Source organism: Microchirus variegatus (assembly GCF_963457635.1).
Source record: "Microchirus variegatus genome assembly, chromosome: 23".
Taxonomy (NCBI): Eukaryota; Metazoa; Chordata; class Actinopteri; order Pleuronectiformes; family Soleidae; genus Microchirus; species Microchirus variegatus.
Window position 1 is genome coordinate 9,821,814 of NC_139824.1, and position 7,599 is coordinate 9,829,412.

Genomic DNA, 7,599 nt, shown 5'->3' on the forward strand with positions numbered 1-7,599 from the left:
GTCTTCTGTTGTTCCCGTAATGAAAGGAGGGATGTAAACATCTATCAAAATGTATGGGTGGCAAAGCTTTACCGTGATATAATGACTTATATATATATATATAGATATATTGATGTTTCAGACTGTTAAAGGTCCAGTGTGTAAGAGTTGGCGACATCTAACGGTGAGACTGCCGTTCTTCTTTTATTTGTGTAGCAAGTTTCTGCCTCAAAATGTTGTCACAAGATTCCGTAAAAAAACAAACGGCAAATTTCATTTTTAAAGGCAATTTTACACCGCGAAAAACCCTCTTAAATCTTACACACGGGACCTTTAAATAAATAAACTGTGTAATTAACAGACTGTTTGACCTTGGATGTAAAGTGTTTGGACTGTTTCCTGGTTGCTCGCTGCCAAGTTTGCAAGGCGGTGTTAGTTAGTAAGACATGGACGGACTGTTAAGTTTTTATAAGGCAGGAACTTCAAACCTCATCGTGGATCATGAAAATGCCTGGAACAGAAGGCAGATTTGATGTGGTTATTTAGAGGGTTTAAAGGCACCGTTGTGATGCAGTTTTTTTCCTGGTTGATCCTGTGTTTGTGTAGTCTCTGCCTCATAAGTTGGGGCGTGATACCCGTCGACTGATGCGTGTGCTCTCTTTGTTCGATCTCAGAACGCGATGTGCTGAAATCACATTTCTCGTTTGTGCGAGACAGACGTCTCTCCGTAAGGTTCTCGGCGGGAGGAGCCGTCGCTGTGTCCTTGGACAAGTCTTTAGAGAAATCTTAGCCCTCGGCTCAGCTCTACACCTTTATTTGTCAAAGATATTGCAGCGTTTTCATCGGGGTCTTCTCTGTTCAAAGCTCTTGTGCAGTAACTCGGAGGAGACGCCGCCGTCCTCTCTCTGCGCTGTACGTTTTTATCTTAGCGCTGCTGTCAGGGATGTTGTTTGATGTTTTTTGGCTCGTGGGCGCACGTAGACGCTGCGTTAGCTGCTGGAGAATGCGCCAGTGTTGCTGCCATCTTGGGAGTGGAATTAGGAATGAGAAGGATGCCCTTTTTAAAAAAAGATTCTGGCGAATTAGTAGCCTACTGAACTTATTTTATACAGTAAAAGGATTGTCATTTTCTGTCATCGAGTATGAGATGAATATGCAGTGATTAAAGGCGCCATATGTAAGAATGTGGCCAAAAACAGTTACTACACTCAAATTCAAAATACTGAGGTCTTTTAGGTTTTGTTTTCTCCACCACGTAAGTGGCAACCCATGGTTGCTCGGCAGCTGAGACTCTGCTGACAGCAATGATTGGTAGATGGCGCCACATGCCAAAACATGATTTGCGGTCTGCAAAAAAATTTTAATGGGAATATTTTGGCTGTACTGTTGTTGTTGGTGAGTTCAGTTTGTTATATAAATATTATTCTCTGTGAAATATTAGGAGGATTTTATGGCCAGTTGCTTTAGATTTATTACATAATGCACCTTTAACAAATCTATTAGACACCATCCAAAGCCACTGCCGCTCTAAATTAACAGCATTGGTAATTATCAATATCTGTAATGCTAAAATACAATTATTATTGTAATCTATGAATTTTCAAATCGACTGTTTTACAAAAAAGAAACCAAAAAACAATAGAAAAGCACATTATTATTTCTTGATTAAGAATTATTTACTTGCATTCCTGAACAGAACAATTAGTCTAAGCGGTTGAATGTTGAAAGAAGCCCAGTGAGGGTTTAAAAATTAATTCAGTTTGCTATTTGTCAAATAAATATCAATATTATTTTTTAAATTTTAATCATGTATTTAAAAGATTTTCTAACATATTTATGTTTTGTGATTGGATGTGATTCATCCAAATCAGTTCAATGTCAAACTTGGTGCGTTTTATTTTGAAAAACCACAGTTACCAAGTCCTTACCAAGATGGCTGACGCACTGACGTATCACTTCATGTCTGTTGCTGCCTCTGTATGAGCATGTTTAGTGAGGGTTTGATTTTATTAAAGGACAAACGGCAGAGAGGACACACAGAGAGAGGACGAGCTTGTTTGTGGTGTCCTGTCTCCTGATTGGATAAAATGTGAGTTTAAGACACTGAGAGAGTAAATCCTCTAGATTTAAAATGACTGTTGGAATATAGAGCTATTTAACCCATATTTTAATTAGAGTACTTCACTGACAGCAGCTTTATTTAATTAGATTCAAATAATATTTTTACATTCAAAGTATATGGTGCCTATAGATGAAATAAAAAAAAAAAAATAGATGTTGACTTTCTGTTTGGCATTCCCTCGTGTGTGTGTTTTCTGTAAATGATGTACATAGCCATACGTCAACATGGGCAGACATTTTCTAACAGTGCTTGGCAGTCTCGTCATTAGAAATATTTACAGTACATGTGAGACTTGCAAAAATAGTATATTTAGCAATAGTATTCACACTTTTTTCCTTATTCTAGTTCAAGGCTGGTTGACAGGAAATTAGCTGTTGTGGAAAAAAAAAAGACATTTACCTCTTCATTACTAATCGATGAGCTGTGCTGGGCGGAGGCCCTTGATTGTACATGACACAGCATTTTTTTTTATGCCTTTGGCTTAAGGTTTCTCCCAAGTGCAAACTCAGAGTTTCTGATTTTTACTGTAGCGATGGTTTGTGCCTCTTGTGTTTTTACATTACATTCGAAGATACTTCTACCTTTTTTTGGAAAATGTAGACATTTGCCACAGATTTATAAAAAAAATTTTTAACGAAATTTCCAGAGATAAATGTGTTATTAGATCAGACAGTGGATCTGAGATACATGTCTCATTCCCACAACAATAGAGGAAGTTGAGATTGTAAAAAAAAAAATAATACAAAAGCACTCGGAGAGTGCAGACCTCCGCCAAGGCAGCTCAGCCCCCCACAAAAGAGCGATAAGAAATAGTGATAGCGTCTACGGATCACGCACAAAATTAATCACTTGTTCCTGGTCCCATTGCCGACATTTACTGAAAATTTCATCCAAATCCGTCCGCGACTTTTCGAGTTATGTTGCTAACAGACAAACAAACTCCGGCAAAAAACATATACCTCCTTGGCGGAGGTCAATAAAGTCACTTCCTTCAAAGAAAATAAAAGCCCTACTAAGTATCTGTAATAGAATGTAATTTAAACAAACGGCAGCATCGTAATGATTTTAAGTTTATTCTTCATTTGACCAAGTGGGGAAAAAATGGGTCAAACTTCCCTTTAAGTTTGATTTTATAATATATTTTTTTGAGAAAGATCCAATAAATGTGTTTTTTGCCTTTACTAAAATGGAAAAATTAAATTACTGTGGTGTTTTGCAGCTCGTGCTTTTCTCATTTAATTGATTATATTAACATAAAAGTCATAAAAGTCACTCTGGATCTGGCCTTGTGTTATATTTTGAAGCTCGTTTTCGTTGGACAATGATTGCATGTGTCACTTAACGAATCTTTAGATTAATTCACGCATTTTTAATGACAGGAAATAGGAGTCGTGACTTTGGGAAAAACAGCTGAAAGTCTGTTATTGTGCGGTAAATTTTTTTTTTTTTTTTATCTGGACGAACAGAGAAGTTGTTGAAAATTTGGAAACCACTGGATAATTTAATATCGTTGTTTTCTTTTTCCCAAAAGAGGATTGAGTATAAAAGTGACACACAAGGAGTCTGACCCTAACCCTGGAATCCCTGAGTTCACTGTATATGACTAAAACTTTAGTTGAGCAGCTACTGTGTGCAAACAAAAATGCCCAAAACTCTATCCTCATGGCCTCTGTAGGCCAAACGCCTGATACAAGACTGTTACCTCGCTGGGTTTTGACTGCAAAGGACTGTTTCCCTTTTTGTTTTCCTTATGAAGATAGTATTTGCTCTATATTTGTACTGACTTAATTTTGTAATGATGGACAGAATCAAACACACTGAGAACCAATGCACAATGGTTATACGGCTGAACTCGTTTGCCATGGAAAGGGCAAAAAAAAAAAAAACACATCCGACCCTGCTGATTCAGGATAAGTCATGACTGTTTGGAAACAAAAGTATTCTCCTTTTTACTCCTGCAGCTGTGGGGACTGCAGGATTTATAGCAGTATCTTTATGTGATTATGTGTGTGGATTAGTTCAGATGAATATAACTACAAAGCGTGGTGTTCTTTGAGGAGGTGATCTTTGTGCAATTGTACTTGCGGCTCTTCAGCGTGTCGTGTATGTGTGTGTGTGTGTGCGAGAGAGAGAGAGTCAACTGTGTTGTCGTGGTATTAAATCATCGTCGCTTATATTATCAGGCCAAAGTTGAGTGTCGGTATTTGTTGACATGCTATTTGTCGAGGTGAGCGTCCCAACATTTTTATGCCATTTGCGGATAAGTTGATTTTGTATCGCGATGCATAGCATAAAGAGTTTGTAAATTTCAAACGGAGAGCGGTTCTCACGTTTTTTTTTCCCAAGGTTATTTTTTGGTTGCACGGATTTCGGTGCTTTCTCGGAAACCGGCGTTTCGGTTTCTTCCGTTCGAGTTTGACGCTCTTTTTGGAATTCTCATGTCATGTTGGGGCCCTGACATCTGTGCTACTTTATTCAACAAAAGCTGTGGATTTTTTGTGTCAAAATAAATGATAAGTGCTACCAAACGTGATGTCTCGTTCTTCTGTCATTTTTTGGTTTCTCCCAAGTGCATACTCAGAATTTCTGATTTTTACCGTAGCGATGGTTTGTGCCTCTTGTGTTTTTACATACATTCAAAGATACTTCCATATTCTTCAAATTCCCCGCTGTTTATTGAGATTATTGTATTAAATTGTATTAAAATATAAAATAAACACCACATATAAAATATATTTAGACCTTATATTTTCCCCTTTGTCTATATTTTTGGGAAAATATGGACATTTGCCACAGATTTATACATCCCAGCTTGTAACACAAATATTAAAGGGCCACTTCATCCCCAATTTTTTTTTTTTTTTTTACTAATTTCCAGAAATAAATGTGTTATTAGATCATCAGACAGTGGATCTGAGATACATGTCTCATTCAGATACTCAGATAAGTGCTACCAAACGCATGTCTCGTGTTTCTGTGAACACGATCTATGGTTGGAATAATGACTAACTTTTATTTAGGTGGGGGGGGGGGGGGGAATTCGCTGAAACCACCCACTCGTGAGTAGCTGTCACTGCCACATTCGGGATGAATCATCGGGCTGCACTCACTCTGAAAGCTTCATCTTCTTAGGAATAAACACTAAAAGAGTCAGCATGCAATCCTTGATTCTGACAATCACAACGTAGCATATAAGAGCACAGCATGCAGGTGCATTAGCAAGACCTCTCCTTTCATAATGTTCTTATCAAATGTAATAATTTGCTGCCTTGTAATAAACACTGCTTAAAAAAAAATTTAAAATCCAACTCTGAATTACCGACCAGATAAAGCAGGCGTTTGAGCCACAAAAGCTCCATGATTAACTGTGCGTCACTGGGTATTTCAAGAATAATGGTCGTCTCAAGTGTATAATCTACTATAATAATGAGTGTCCTCATGATCATCGTAGCAAAAGGTCTTTGTTACATTTTTGGTTTTATGTATAAAAAGGAACAAGATGCACATTTCCTCCTGACACGAAAAATAATGCTAGGAAACAGCACAAGTACCACAGTTAATATGAAAACATAATTACGACTATAGAAAAAGCCTGATGTGTTGTTGTGGTTCCACCGTTGTTCCATAGAACATAATAAAGTAAGCTTTTATGAGTTTGCAGGCATTTCAGTCAAAGGAGAGTTGATTGGGTGCTGATTGGCGTTCAGTAAACTTGGCTGCACAGATACTTAGCACCATCTGTTGGCCTAAATTTGGACAGCAACTTGTGTGTTTTCTATAAAATGATGCAAACAAATGAGGTCATGAATAACTAATATGGAAGAATATGCGACATGCAACAGTCCACTACTGTACTGTACACACTAGATCCATTAATGGAGATGTTTTTTTGTTTGTTATTTGTTTCATTTTCTACGCTCTCTGGTCAAAATTCCTCACCTCCACTCCGATCACATACCCTGGTATACATCTCACGTACCAATGGTGGTACACGTACCACAGTTTAAGAACCATCACCCTATATGTATTGTCTGGTGACAGGCTTTCGCTGATCTGACCAATCTATAATTTGATGTAATGACAAATCAAGTCACTAAAATCATGTATGTGAAAGTAACGCAATAAAACTCACTGGCCTTTTTATTAGTTACACGTGCCCCTTGTTTACCCACATATTTGATCAGCCAATCACATGAGAACTACTCATTTAGACTTGTTGACATGGTCAGCGTGACCTGCTGAAGTTCAAACTGAGCATCACAACGGTTAGAAGTTCATTTCGAGACTTCGAATGTTACACGGTATTTTAGAAAGTGCTGGTCTAATGTTTTTATTTTTCACTTATAACCATCCCTGCAGGGTTTACAGTTAATAGTTGGAAAAAGGAGAGAATATCCTTTGATGAGCAGTTCTCTGGGCAAACGTGATGATGTCAGAGGTCAGAGGAGAAGGACCAGTCTGATTCGAGATGCTAGAAAGCAAACATACAGACATCTCTGAACACACAGCATATTGATCCTTAAAAGACATGAGTTATTGTTTCATTAATTTACACTGTGACAAAAAGAACAGAAGGTCAAGATTGATTATTTCATTAATCTGTCTTTAACAGGGTAGCACATACGCAATGTTTGAAGTGATATTTCAACAACCTCATTTGAGACACAATGTTTCCTTAGTAATAACCAAACACACATGGATGAAGGTTTGACAACAGAGTCTCTTTGTGTGATTTAATTTATACATTTATTATTAGGTTTGCAGTCATTTATTTTATATTTACTTATTTCTCTTTTTATTTCTGTTTTTATTTATTTATTTCTCATTTTATTTATTTATGTATTTATCTTTTTATTTATTTATTTAATTTTGAATGAGATGGCTCTCCATAAAAAAGGACCCTCAGTTCCTTATGCATAATATGTCCTATGTTATGTTGCCTTCACGTGCTATCGGAAAGATGACACTTCCCACGTGTGAAATCGGAACTCCGAGTGTGTTAGGTTCAAGTGCTTTTGTTGTTGGAGCGAATTAAAAGAGTACTTACAGAGACGTTTCTAAAAATCATTTTTAATAGTTAATTCAGGAGAAGGAAGGTGCAGATAAACGTAAACGGTGAGTTTTTTTTTTTTTTTTTTTACCCTCCGCCATCTTGAAATGTCAACGGTTGCCTCACATCTTCAGTCCACTTGTGTGTCAAATTATCTCCGAATTTCCCACGAGAAAACACGACGTGGAGGAGGGGGGCGTTCATGTGCATTTTGTATTTATTTACCACACTCCCGACAGCACGTGAACGCACCACATTAAACGTTTAAACGGACGTTTGTTTTCTTCCCCTCCTTCCTGCTCTGTGATTGGTCAGAGTGGACCAGCACCCACCCCCTGAACTGACCACTCCGCGTCCGCGCTCCCTCCCCACGTGACTGCGCTGTGCTCGCTCCAGCAAAGTTAAAAACAGACTTTGTTTATCCAGCCTGTTCTTCTGTGTCTGATGA